This window comes from Lynx rufus, unplaced genomic scaffold, assembly GCF_022079265.1.
Source record: "Lynx rufus isolate CCGP_SWC_20201006 ecotype Redwood Valley unplaced genomic scaffold, mLynRuf1.p SCAF_8, whole genome shotgun sequence".
NCBI classification, from domain to species: domain Eukaryota; kingdom Metazoa; phylum Chordata; class Mammalia; order Carnivora; family Felidae; genus Lynx; species Lynx rufus.
Genome location: NW_025814896.1, coordinates 124164044 through 124178638, shown reverse-complemented (window position 1 = coordinate 124178638; position 14595 = coordinate 124164044).

Below are 14595 nucleotides of genomic sequence, written 5' to 3'. Positions count from 1 at the left end.
ACTATATCTGCCATGAGTCTGTTTACAAATATGGTCACTTTTCGAGATACTGAGGGTCAGGACTTCAACATATCTTTTGTGGGGGACACAGTTCAACTGATAATACCCCTAAATATTCATCTGCTACTTTGTCTCCACCTCTGAGGTCTAGCCCACCTGTTGGATGTTCTCCTAGAGAAAGTCCACAAATACCTAAAATTCTGCAAAAGGAAGTAAACTCATCATTTCTGATTGCTGGTTCTCCACAGTTTTTTTTTTTTTTATTTCAGTGAATAGTATATCACTGTGCACCCAAGTGTGCAAACCAGGTGTGTTTCATCCTTGACATCATTGTGTTTTTAATGACAATCATTCATAAAATAACTCAGAAAAATTCTAGCACTTAAACATCTCTCAAATGTCCTCACTTCTCCCTTTGCCCCCATATTCACAGCCACTGTTAAGTCTTATCCAACAATGTCTCTGGCTGGGTGTGTTGTAATACTTCTCCCACATCCAGGGGTGCCTGGGTGGCTCAGTTGGTTGAGTATCTGACTATTGATTTTGGCTCAGGTCATGATCTCATGGTTCACGATTTCAAGCCCTGTGTCGTACTCCACACTAAGCGTGGAGCCTGCTTGGGATTCTCTCTCTCTTCCACACTCCCCCCCCCCCCAAATAAATAAGTAAACTTAAAAAAAAATAATTATCCCGCATCCAGTATGGCTCCTACCAATCAATTTCCCATAGTATATAGATATTTGTGTTTTAAAACACAGATTTTATTATGTAAGTTTCCTTATAAAACCCCTAGATATTTCCCACTCCTGTGGCATACATTTCAAAATCTCTAATGTGCCTTATGTAGTCCAAGTGATTAAGCTCCACTCTGTCATTCAGCCTCAAATGTTGTCATTCCACAATTCATTCTCCACACTCCAGCCACACTGGCTTTCTTTTGTTTCTCTGAAGCTCCATGACCTTTTTGCCTCAGGAACTTTACACATATTTTTAGTTTCCTGGAGTTTTCCTCCTCTACCCATCTTTGCTCAACTATCCCCTACTCAGCCTTTGGACATTAGACCAAATTTCATCTTCAAGCCACTTTCCCTAATTTTTCAGTCCAGGTCAGGTTCCCTGTAAAATGCTCTCGTGGTGCTCTGTACTGTTTTTTCATCGCACGTACTATAGTTGTAATGAAACATTCAATTACAATCACTTTCTCCCACTGAAATGCAATCTCTAAGAAGCATGGTATCAGGGACTGTGTCCTTCACTATTATTGCTCTAGTTCCTAGAACACTATCCAGCATATAGCTGATAGTCAAGACATCTTTGGTAAATGAATAAGTGAATAAAAGGCAAGGAATGTTTTGGTTTTGCTCACAGGTATATCCCTCATATCTTTGCATAGCACCTTGTACATCAAACGCATGTTATAAGTAAATATTGGTTGGATAAAATGGTGGATTAGCCTTTTCTTATCCATAATATTGGAACACACATCTCTGGGAGAGCCTGGAACAGCCATTCCAGAGAGGACAATGAATAAGGATATCAGTGAATGGCAAACAAGCGCACCACAATGAATGAATATTCTGAAATTCCCACACCTTTGCTCTTTTTTAATTACATGTTCACCGCCTCCCCCTACATACACACAGCAGTTTGAGAGTTATTCTGACAGCTTTCATCTAGCTAGTACAAGCAAGGACGGGTTCTCTTGATGTCTCTCTTCCTCATGTCAGACCTCTGGAGGGAAAGCAGCAGGCAAGGCTTTGGAAGCAAGGTTCCATACACCCAGTGTCACACTCTGCCCTTGGAGGAAATAGCTTATAGTGAATACTCTTAGGAGTATTGGCCATAAAAACTTTGACTTGATTGTCAAATGCAGATGTGGATTACCTGAAACTAGATAGACTATGTGGTAAAATAGGCACAGCCAGATGTATTTAGAATTAATACCATCCGATCTTTAGCTGCTGCTTTTTCCTCAATGTGCAAAATGCTTTCACATGCATTCTCACCATTGATTCCTACGACATACCTGTGGTAAGAGTTACTAGTTTCTCCTTTTTACATTTATGGAATTAAGTCTCTCAGTATAAGGCAACAAGTATGGTGTTTGGAACATCACAAGAGCATGGTCTGTGTAGCAGAGCTAGAAATGAAAGCCAAGTTCTCTGACTCCCAAGTAATCCTTCTCCATCTCCTATCGCCTTCTGTGAGGGCAGAGGTGGGAGAAGAGTTTGGCACAGGTGGGTGGGTGTGGCTTGATGCTCTTCCTGTAGTTCCCTCCTAAGAAGAGGTCATGGAGGGAGACCCTCTTCCTCATGTCAGAACTCTGTCACACTCCTGGGAGTCCCTCCAAATATATGCTATCCATACTTGCTAACCATTCTGGAGCACTTCTTATAAGTCAAGCACTCTTGTAAGTACTCTCTACCTATTATCACATGTGATTCTAACAACATAAATTTGAAGTATGAACTAATATTGCCTCCATTACAGATGAGGAAACTGAGGACCAGGGAAATTAAGTAATGTTCCCAAGTCTATGCAGTAAGTCTTGGTGCCACTCAGGCAGTCTGATTCCAGAGCCCTAATGCTCATGCATTATTCGTGCTGCCTCCTCTACGTATTTAGTCTGTGTCTTCTGTGTTGCCATCTCTACCCTTCTACTTGCTGCTACTGTCTCACAGGGAAGTCTGACTTTAGTTACACTTGGGGTTGGAACTCACTTCACTTTCTCTCAATCCCTTTGTCTCTCTGTAATAGGGGAGGAAGCACAAATACATTCCTGGACTAAAAGGAAGGATTTGTAAAAAGTGCCTGTGATGTTCTTTTAGGATATTAGTGCTTACTCACTGGTAGTACTTAGAGGGTGATTATAATAATTATGCAAAGCAAACAAATTAGCCAAGTTAACTTCTCACTAAAGCTCATTTCAATGAGGTGTACAGGAGAAAATGAATTATCCCACTTATTGTTCAACCGAATGGGAATTCTAAAGGAGAAAGACCATTTGAACAGGGATAATTAAAAGAGATATCACCTAAACATCACATTTAAAATATACACACATGTACACACACATACCTACTATTTAAGACCTATGTGCAAAGATATGGATTTGGACACTAATTTCAAGATGGCTTATTTTGAATAAAAGCAGTGAAAACTTATGATTGAGAACTGCGGGAGCATCTTTAAAATGCTCATATTTCTAAAATAATGAGCTACTTTGCAAGATGACAGATTTAAATGGTGAAGTATAAGCTTCAAAATACTTGCTGTCTAGGCAAGCTTATGATATTTCTACAAATGGGGTTTTCGTAGTCTGGGGGGAATTGGGAAGGGTACATTGAGTACTTCTCAATTTTAACAAGCACTTTATATTGCAAAGTTCTTCATAATCACTTTTAATAATTGTTCCCTCCAACAGCTCTGTTATTCCCCTTTCAGAAATACAGTAACTGAAGCAGATAGAATAAAGGGAATAATTTGAAGCCCTCTTCCTAGTTAATTTAAGGGGCTTAATGATTTCTCCTAGCTGAAAATTATGAAAAATCAGACTTGCCATTGAAGGGTTGATCTGTATAGTTCTTAGAAGGGACTCTGTGTTGGGAGTCACCATTGTATAGGCAGTTCCAACTGGGCTTATGCTGCCCTTAGGTCTGGGGGACACAGCAGTCTCCCATGGAAGGGAACAGGTAGGAGGGCCCAACCCAAGGAGTTATACTGGCTCCACTCTTGTCTATTAGCTGGTATGTAACTATCTGAAGTACTGTATTTTTAAAGGAATCATTCACTCCTTCAAGAGCAACTAAATTATTGAGCATCCACAAAGAATCTGTGTTAAAATCTTTCTAACCAAAAGGGACTTGGAGATCTGTCTCTGCTTCTTACTACCTAGCTTTCAGAGACCAGTCATGCTCACAGTATTTTGCATTTGAACTGTCTCGTTAGATACAATTTGGATATTGAGAGGTAAAAATTTCTAAGTTTTATTGGCCATGGTTTTAAAGATGTCATACATTATAGGAGATATTTATCTAAATATGTTAAAGATTAACTGATCTGTAATCTTGCCCATCCTTGAAAGCCCAAGGTGACTTCATCTTCTTTGTGCAACCTGTCTAGACCAGCTCATCTCTGATCTTCACCACTTGGAATTGTTACTACACAGATGTCCATTTCACTTCAATTCCATTCAATTCTTATTTGAATATTTACTTTTTGTCTGGTCCAGTGCTGGGTCTAAGAATATTGCATCATATATTTAATGAGGTTTTGTTGTTGTTTATTTCATGTTTTGATCTTGTTGTGCCATGAGATGGTGAGCTCCCAGAGGACGTGTTGTAGCTGATATTTTCCTTACATTTCTCCTAGCATTGCCCAGCACAGTACTTTGCACATAGGAAAATATTGATCGTAGTAGCCAGAATTGCATGAGTAAATTTCAGTGCTATTAGCTTATTTACTATTATTTTGAAATTCTAGTAAACCTAAGGGGGATGTTACATCTTGTTTTCTAAATGAATATTTATTTCATATTTCCGATTCCTTCCTTTTGCATCATAGAAACCCACTAAACTTTCTTTTTTGGCTCCAATTATTACTTGGCATACATTACCCTTCCTTTTTCCTCTTTTTCACTGACCTTCTGCATAGCTTTTAAATTTGCACAGATCTGTGATAAGACAGGGAATTCTGCCACTCCTTGACAGATACTCTGTCATTCTGTACATTTCATAAAGACAGAAGAGGTGGTAGAAATTAACAATGTCACCTCCAACGTCAAACTCAGTTAACAATCCTTTCCTGTTCATTTTCATACTCCACTTAGCCCAAAGTTTTTACTGTTGTCTTCTTTTTTGAAACTGAAAAGTACGTCTGCATTTGCAAGGAATGGTGACAGGAGATGCAGCCTATGAGAAAATCTGATAGAGGGGAAAATTGTGTTCAAACATGTGGCCTGTTAGAGTATAATATATTCTAGAAAGAGATTTCAGAGTGGGTATTAACCCATTATTTGCAAATAGGGAGCCTAAATCCAAAAAGTAAGCATTTTATCCTGGTCACCTAGCAAGTCAGTGAGAGACTTTGGATCATATGCTGGGTTGGTGACCTTTTGACCAGCTATCCTGATTCATCAACATAAAACCCTCTGTGAGGTAACATATTCTCAGACACTGACCTAGTGTGTTAAGCTGCCTCTGGAGAGGCATATATCATTGTGGTTTAGAGCACAAGATTTGGAATTAGATAGCTCTGGATTTTCAGAATCTGGCTCATGAAATAACCTTGAGCAAGTTATATTTGTCCCCCTAGTGTCTGTTATCTCCTCTATGCAATGAAGATAATGATAGTGTCTGCAGGGTTGTTGTGTGAATTAAATGAGCTAACAGCCCACAATCTGGCAGGCTGAGAAGCTCAAATCATGACTCTTATTATTACACATACACTATTTAGGAATAATTGTGAAGTACACAGATGAGTTCTTTGGCAGAGAGCGATCCAATAGCACATGTCTTTGAATCTGTAAATAGCCATCAGTGACCTATTAAACTAGGACATTACCTGCTTGCCATGTTTATCCATTTGCATTTTCATCGGGTGCCTACACAAGTAGTTATTGGGCACCTACCCAGTGCCATATACTATGCTAGGCATTGACAATACAGAGGTGATTTAGATGTGGTCTCTGTCCTTAAAATATTTGCACAGAGAGGTAACTGCATTAGCCTGATAAGGTTAATAGTAGAAGTATATACAGGATAGCCCAGAGAAAAGATTGAGCCCTACCAAATAGGTTTTAGAGAATCAGAGAGCCCTTTGAATGTTTGTTTCATTTCTCAGGTTTTTGTGATCATGCTCATGGTGAAATAACATCGGGAAAATCTCTCTCCTAATATGTGCAAACAAATTCAGAAATGACATATTGCAAAGGTAGGTCATATCTGATTTAACACACTCTGGTTTCCATCTAAGGAGCCCTTGCCTTGTTTCTTCTGCTTCCTCTTTCCCCACAGACAGCCAAGGAAGTCTGCATTGTGAAGCTATGGATGTATATTTACTCTAGATAGGAATGATTCTTTTTTTGAAGGACAATGGAGGGGAGTTGTAGGGTGGATTTAATTTATGATTTTGCTTATGAGTGAGCTCAGGTAACACTTGGAGTAGATGGGGACTCATATGATATTTTCACTTATTAGAGCAAAAAAAAAAAGCTTTATGGGAAAGATGAAATGAAAAGTGTCCTTGGGGACTAGAGAATGAGTGTCAGTAAGAATGTTATCAGGAAGAGCAGAGCCCTGTTGCATTGCAAAACAGTAATAAATGGCCAGGGCTATACTAGCATGGCAGGAAGTATGCAGCTTACCTTTCTTCTTGGACATTTGGGAAGACCGAGGCCCAGGAAGCTTTGCTGAGGTCATATGTGAGCTGATGGGAGAAGCTGAGGTTATTGTCCAACTCAGTCTATTCCCCTTTCCACAATAAAAGTGTTTTGTTTCTTGTGATCTGCACTGAATGATCTGAGAGCACTTTCATTGATCTCTGAGGATTTTCAGAACTTGACCATCTATTTGATTCTGCATTTTTTTTCCAGTGGAACTTTTCCACCTAGCTTGTTCTTCTGCCCTCTAACCATTGCTTGTTTCTCTGTCATCCACTTCACTGCTGTGATGGATTTTAAGAATTGACTTCTTCAGGGGTGCCTGGGTGGCTCAATGAGTTAAGCTTTTGACTCTTGATGTCAGCTCAGGGTCATGATCTCAGGGTCATGAGATCCAGTCCTGCACTGGGCTCCACACTCAGCATGGAGCCTGCTTAAGATTCTCTCTCTCTGTCTCTCCCAATTCTCTCTCTCTCTAAAAAAAAGTAATAAATAAAAATAAAAAAATAAAAAAAAATGATTTTATCAAAACCTGACATCAAGGACTCAGTCTAGAACCTTGAACCAAGCTTCCCTCTCTAGCACTGTGGCTCCTCCCATATACCATCCTCCCACTTTTCTTTATCCACTTTCTGCCCTCACCTGACCCCATTTAGCATCTAGCAGAGTACTATATAACACAGACATTCAGTAAACATGTGTTACATTAAACAAAAGCGATGACTTGACCATAGACAAAATCAGCATAATTGAAAGATAATGTTACACATTGCAGAGGATAAAATGGATCCTAGTGTTAGGGGAAATCATCAAGAAGACATGACCACCAGTTGACCCATGACCCTGGGCAGTTAAGAGGCTCCTTAGCCTGCCCCTGTCCTTGAAATATGTGTTCTGCTTGCCTTCCCCTCTCCCAGATACTACTTTGAGGACATAATCTTGATACAGTGATGTGGTGTTGAGAACATCCGAGTGATATATGTGACTAAACCCTGTTAAGGCCATTATAGAGTATAAACTTTTAAGATGTGGTGGGTGGATGTGACAATACTCATTTTGTGGCTGCCCAAGACAAGCTATATATGTAAGTTCCCTGCCACCTACCAGTCTGGAGTGGCCTGTCTCTTTCTTTGTTCTCTCTCTGCCCTTTGCATCTGGGGGCTGGTTTCAGAATTCCCTTGGGGAGCTCCCAGGGAGCTTGCCAACCAACAAGCATCAACTCAAAATTAACTGAAGTATCTTTTTGATCTGCTCTCCCCAACTCTATAGGAAAAGAGCTTTACTATGAAAGGGTAAAGTTTCCTCTGCTTCCCTGATTTACTTTCTTTACATGTTCCTTTTTCTTTGCATTACACTGCTGGGTCAGTAATCTCTGCAGCTGCTAATTGTGCCTTTATGGGGCCGCAGTACTTCTTGTGGCCTTGATAGACGACTTTTCCCTTAACATGTTTATGTTTCCAAAACATTTTGTGCTTTTCTTCCCTTGGGAGTGCCTGGGAGATGTAGATAGGGATGGCTCTGTGCACAGCAGACTTCCTCTGCCCTGACTTAGATTCAGTGCAGGAGCCTGTAGCCAAAAATTAGAATAAGGCTTACAGAAGCTGTGGTTACTAAGGGGAGAACAATTCAATGAGGGGAGGTATGGAATGAGAGAGTGGGGGGCAGTCACAATGTGGTCTCTGTGCCACTAAGCTGTAATTTGTTCTCAAAGACTAAAGAGCAATTGCTTTTCAGATTGCTCTGGTATTACCTAAACCTCTACATCGTCATCCCTCTAAGTCTCTTCTAGATTCTGACCTTTCCTGTCTGATGCTTACACTGCCTCTCTCATTTCCAGGACACAGTTATCTGGATTCCAGACCTACCTATGCCTGTTCAGGCCTGATACTTAACACTTCCAAAGCTTCTCATATTCAAATTTCCACATCCCCTGTCCACCGCCTAGGTTAGGCTCTCAGATGGCTCTTACCCATTGCACTGTCTTCTAATTGGCTTTCCCCTCCAGCTGCCCTTACTGCCAACCCACCATCTCCATAAGACAGAGAGCCTTTTCCATATGCCAGTCATCTGGTCAAGGACCTTCTGTGGCTCCCACTGCCTTTGGAACAGGTCCTCAAGGATTGTTGCTGATTGATGGATTGCTCTGTAAACTCTGCATGGTGCCTGTGTTTATGAGGCCCTGACACAGCTTTTAATGACCACTCACATTAATCTCTCTTTCCAAAAAGGTCTTTGGAGATATTTAATGTGCAGCCGGCGTCTCTTTCAAGTAGATGGGTATGCCTGGGAGGTGGAGGTAACTCCAGAGAAACCATTGAGTTTAAACAACACTCTGAATGACATGCCTTCTTTTGGGATATTTCTCCAAACTGATCTGCTTGAAAGTGGAATCTGCCTTCATTTTCATCATTACTCCAAATTTGAATGCTGTTGGTGTCTCAGAGCACTGCAATGTTCTTTGTGACAGCTAGAGCAAATTCTAATTATGGAAAGATAAATATGAGTTCCAACTTCTTGCTTTTCCCCAGAATGTCACAACCCTAAATGCTTTGTGAGTTCAGATTTTTGTGAGTCACTCTTATTGTGCAGGAGAAAAGTTTATATTATTAAATCTACTCTTAGCTGTACAATTTCTTCTGAGACCTAGAGCTCTTCCTGCCTTTACAAATTTAAAAAAATTGGATAAAGAGACAATAACCTGAGCTTTCCTGGAGACACTGGGTATTTTGATCTATTTTTACTGCAGCCTATTTCCAAGGGCAACACATCTCTGATTTTTTTTAATCAAATGGTGTGAATCAAAAGTTGCAGCCTGACCTCTGGAGCAGACGCCACAGGATGTTAGCAGTAGCTGTGAATAGTGCAAGCACCAAAAGGAGTTGTCTTGGTCTTACTATGGGAAAATAACCTTGAGTCTGTGCTGAGGAAGCAGACTACCATCTCAGAGAGCAGGAAGGAGGGGGCACAGTGGTGGTTGCTTTACCTTTGGGACTGCTGCATTTTGATCTGCTGCTTACTCTTGTCTGGGCACTGGTTGAGTCTGAACCACGAAGGCTACTGTGCCTGGCTAAGACAAGATTAGAAGATTAGTCCAACTTCTCACTGCTGTCAACTCTTCTTTATTGAGTGTCACAAGTAGATGCTGCTGAGAAATCTCAGTGGAAAGGTGGAACAGAGGGCAATTGAGCAGAGAGAAAATCACATTTATATTTGTTTTTGAACAGCAGGGATAACCATTAGCAAATTTATGAATTAAAGTCTTATTGACATTTCCATTGTAATTAGGATCATCGTTTCTTTGTTGAAAGGTAGGACTTCTGAGTTTCAAATATAAGAATCCCAATGTCTAGTGCAATTCTGGGCACATCATATGGAGTGTAAAAATATTTAGTAATTAGTTAATGAAAAGTAGTAGAGAGTTTTCCCTCAAGAGTTAGGGCCATGTCATGTGCTCTTGTGGCACCCCGGGTTCTTTCCCCAAACTGATGCTAAACCTGTAATTACTCATCCATTCTTTGGCTTACCTTCTACTTGAATCCCAAGAAGGGTGAGATTATGTCTGTCTTATTACTGTCCTATGTGGCCCCAGCTTCTAGAATGTTATCTGGCACATAGTATACATCCAATAAACATGCATTGCATGAATAAATAATATTTTAAAGGTCACACGTTTGGCATTTGTAATTTCAGTCAACAAACTTCATTTTGATAAATCCTATAATCATAGTGGCTGTATATCTTTCAGAGCCCAACAAAATCTCTTTCCTATTTATATGCTACCTCACTTTATCTACCCATCATGAAGGCAGAGGGCTTACACAGGTAAGAAGACCCTTCTTCTCCCCTAAAGAAAAAGGAAAAAGGAAAAAAGAACCCACAGCCAAATCAGTTTTATTCACCCCTGAGCAGGAGCAGAAATTAACTCAGGAGGATATCTGATGGTTCAAAAGGGTTTGGCAACTGCTGAGGGATACAGCCAAAGATTGCTAGTGTGGACAGTGAGTGCAGAGGCAGAAGAGGGCTGGCTCAGAAAACGTGTTTGGTGGCATGCCAATTTCTGAGAACCAGACATATCTATAGCCAAAGACAGGTGAAATAAGTTATATCTTATAGAGTACCTCTTGAGCTCCTGGGATAGTCTCAGATGACAGTTCTTTTCCCTAATGATTTCTGGACATTGAAAAAATCCCCTGGAATTTAACTGTTACCCGTGGAACAAGTGAGGAGAGAAAGGAGTGTTAATTGACACTGTCTCTCCAAAAAGACCAAAAACAAATAAGTCAATGCAATGTCACATTCACTTGAACCTTACCACATTATGGAAAAAAAGAAAGTTTCCTGTTCCCTCTTCCTAAGAGATTGAGAGAAGGAATAAAGACATTTAGAAAAAAATAACAGAAGTTCTTGAGTCTCCAGATCTGATTATCAGAAACTAATCATAGTCATCTTTGGAAAATTTAAATTGAAAAAAAGAAAAACCAGCTTGGAGAAATAGGTGGCACTTCTATTTTTAGAATAAAGAACAACATCTTAACATTGTTTCATATACCAGTCAACCTGCTGTCTTCAAGTCAATCTTCCCCCAACTTCCCTGTATCATCTGCTAAAGGATGAATGATGAAGCCAGGGTATATGACCTCCAAATAATTAAACCGATTCACCAATTCATAAACCTGATATTTACTTTCAAGTATGGGCCCTCTCTAAGAGCATAAGGTCTTTTCTTTTCTTTCTTTCTTTTTTTTTCTTTTCTTTTTTTTTTTTTTTTTTTTTTTTGAGGAGAAAGGATGAGAGAAAAGAGCCTGCTGAGGCTGAAATTTTAATTTTTGGACTAGGATGTTTCCAGAAGCTTCTTAATAGGACTTTTAAATTCATGTTCTTGAGGAAACTTACTACATCCTTCTGGGGTATAGAAAGAAGCTCTGTTATCTACTGGATATCTGAGAGAGAGGGCGCAGGGCCTGCTGTGTACAATATCAAACCTTGAAATAATCACTCATTTTGGCATGAAATTCATGCAACAATCTGATTTTTAAGACCTCAGCATTAAAACAAAATTAAGTTTCTATGGATTCTACTCTATCCACATTGAAGAGGGCAGATTTTACAATTGGATTGTTAGTTTCTTGGAAATGTAATACTAAGGTAATTTGAAATATGTATAACAATGTTTGTGTTTTGAAAGGTCTGGTACTGCTACCATGAATTTTTAAATGTCTGTTTTGATTAATTTGGTACATTTTGGTTCAGATATTAGTATGTTATCTGTCTTCACTGCCCTTCTGGACATGCCTCCCTCCCTCCAGGCCTCCCTCTGTCTCTCCTTACCTCTCTGCAGCTCTCCTTCCCTCCTCCATCATCTTCCTCCCCTCTCTCTTTAGTTTTTGGAAGTATGATTTGCATACAATAAAATACATTGATCTGAATAAATTGATCAGTTTGTTGAATTTTGACATTCACATGAGCCCATGTAACCACTACTCCCCCAGAAGTCTGGAATATTTTCCTCATCTTGGAAAGCTCTCTTGTGTTCCATTCCAAGCCAGAGTCTCCCAGTTTCCTGATTTCCATCATCTTAGTATTGCCTGTTCTTTGACTTTATCTACATATAACATGTACCTTTTGAGCTTGACTTCTTCCTCTTAACATGTTTTTGAAATTCATCCATATTGATGTATTAGTAGTTAGTTCTTTTCTATTGCTGAGTAGCATTCCTTTGTATGAATATGCAAGCACTGATGCATTAATGCTCTTGTTGAGGAAGCTTTGACCTGTTTCTAGGTTTTTTTTTTTCTCCCCCATTATAAATCAAGCTGTTACAAGTCTTTTGTGGTCATGTATTTTCGTTTCTCCTGGGTGCAAACTTGGATTTATAATTGCTGGGTCATAGGGTACATGTATGCTGAACTTTTTTATCAACTACTAAATACTTCTTCAAAGGTATTGAATGATTTTATGTTCCCACCAGTATGAGAGCTCCAATTACTCTGAATCTTTGCCTCATATGGTATCCTCCATCTTGTTTTTTAGCCATTCTAGTGGTAGTAAGATCTTAATTTTTAAATTTGCATTTTCCTGATGACTAATCACATTGAATAACTTTCATGTGTTCATTGGCCATTTGTCCATCTTTTATTTATAAAATGTCTGTTCAAGTGTTTTGCCCAGTTTTTTGTTGCATTGTTTAATTTTTTTATTGCTGGTTTGTGGGAGTGCTTTATATATTTTGGATATAAATTATTTACCATATACATATAATACTTTCCATATATAATATTTCCCCTAGTCTGGGGCTTGCTTTTTTTATTTTCTTACCTGTGTCTTCCAAAAGACACCAGTTTTTATTTTGGTAAAGTCTGATTTATCAATTGCTTTATTTTAAAGTTCATGCTTTTAGTATCCTAATAAATTTTCCCTACGCTGAGGTTGCAAAGTTATTCTTTTTGCTTCTAAAAGTTTCATAGATTTCGCTTTTAAAAGTAGGCTCATGATCCATTTCAAATGCACTTTTATGATTGATGGAAGTAAAGGTTATGGTTAATTTCTTTTTTTCATATAGATGTCTGGTTGTTTGGTACTATTTATTAAAGAATCTTCCCTAGTGTTTCAGTACTTTGGTCATAAATCAACATATTTGTGGGGCCTCTTTCTGGACTCTCCATTTTGCTTTGTTGATTAAGTATAACTTACAGATATGATCTATCCGTAGACATCAATACCAGACTTTCTTGATTACTGTAGCTTTATAGTAAGCTTTGAAATCACGTGCTATAAATCCTCCAACTTTGTTCCTTCTTTTAATATTTTTTTTAACATTAAGTTGTTTAATGTTATCAACTTTAAAAAAATTGTGAAAACAATAAAAGAATGCACTGCAATTATGCAAATGTAAAACTCTTCTATAACGACAGTACAATTCCAAACTGAAAAAAATTAACATTGATAAAATACTATTATCTGATATTAATATTATTCAAGTTTACCATAGCTTTTGCTCATCTGAATTTCCATCCATTATATTTCCCTTCATCCTGAAAAAATTCTCCTAGTAGTTCTTGCAGTGAAGATCTTTTGAAATTGAACTGTGTTGACTTTTTTTTTATGTCAAGAATGTCATTATTTTGCCTTCATTTTTTTTATGATAAAATTCTAAGTTGACAGAATTTTTTTCTTTCAACCTCTTCCAGATATTGTTTCTTTGACCTCTGGCCTTCATTGTTTTTGGTGACAAGCTAGCTTTTTTTTTTTTATTTTTTTATTTTTTTATTTTTTAATATCACTTTTTCCTTATAAATAGTCTGTTCCTCTGGCTACTTTTAATAACTTTCCCTTAGCTTTAGTTTTTAACAGTATGGTATGCATTGTTCTGGTTTTCCTTTAATTTATCCTGTTTAAATTTCAGTGAGCTTCTTTACGCTGTGGATTGAAATCATTCACCAGTTTTTGAAAGTTCTCAACCAGGAGCTCTTCAGATATTTCTATTGACCTTTGCTCTTTTTTCTTCCAGGACTTCATTACATATATGTTAAGCTATTTAATATTGTCTTACATTATCTCTGATGCAATTTTTTCCACTACTATTTTTTGTATTTCAGTTTAGATTACTTACATGCTTCAATTTCTTTTATATTGTATCTACTGTTAATATCATCAAATGGATTCTTAATTTCTAGTATTTTATTTTCATTTCTAGTCTGCTTATTTAATTCCTTTTTTTTGTATGTTCCATCTGTCTGTGAGATTCCTTATATCTTCACACGTGTAGTTCTTGATTTAGAACATGGGGCTTGAGGTAGCTGTGTTCCCCATCCTTGGTCTTCCATGCCTAAGAGGGCCAAGGACCTCATAATCCCTGTTGGCTATATGCTGGGATAGCAAAGAACAGTCTGGCTTTCAGTTGTTGCCAATCTGTAATAATACCTATTTATCACTATTGTGACTGTTAATTGAAAGGAACAACTGAAGACAGCTTCTGTAGGAAAGTCCTTGAAATGGTCTAAGCTTTGCCAGAATCATTGGGATAGGTCTGTGGCTTCCTTACAGGGCTCCTTTGGAGAGAAGAGCACACATGAGGCAAGTACACAAAGGTCAGTTTTGATGGGACGTCTGCAAGGAGCAGTGTCTTATCACTGGTATTGTTTAGAAGTGCTGGCTAATGGTGATAATAAAAAGCACCCTGAATTTTTGCCATTTTGTTGTTTTTAAATTCTCTACAG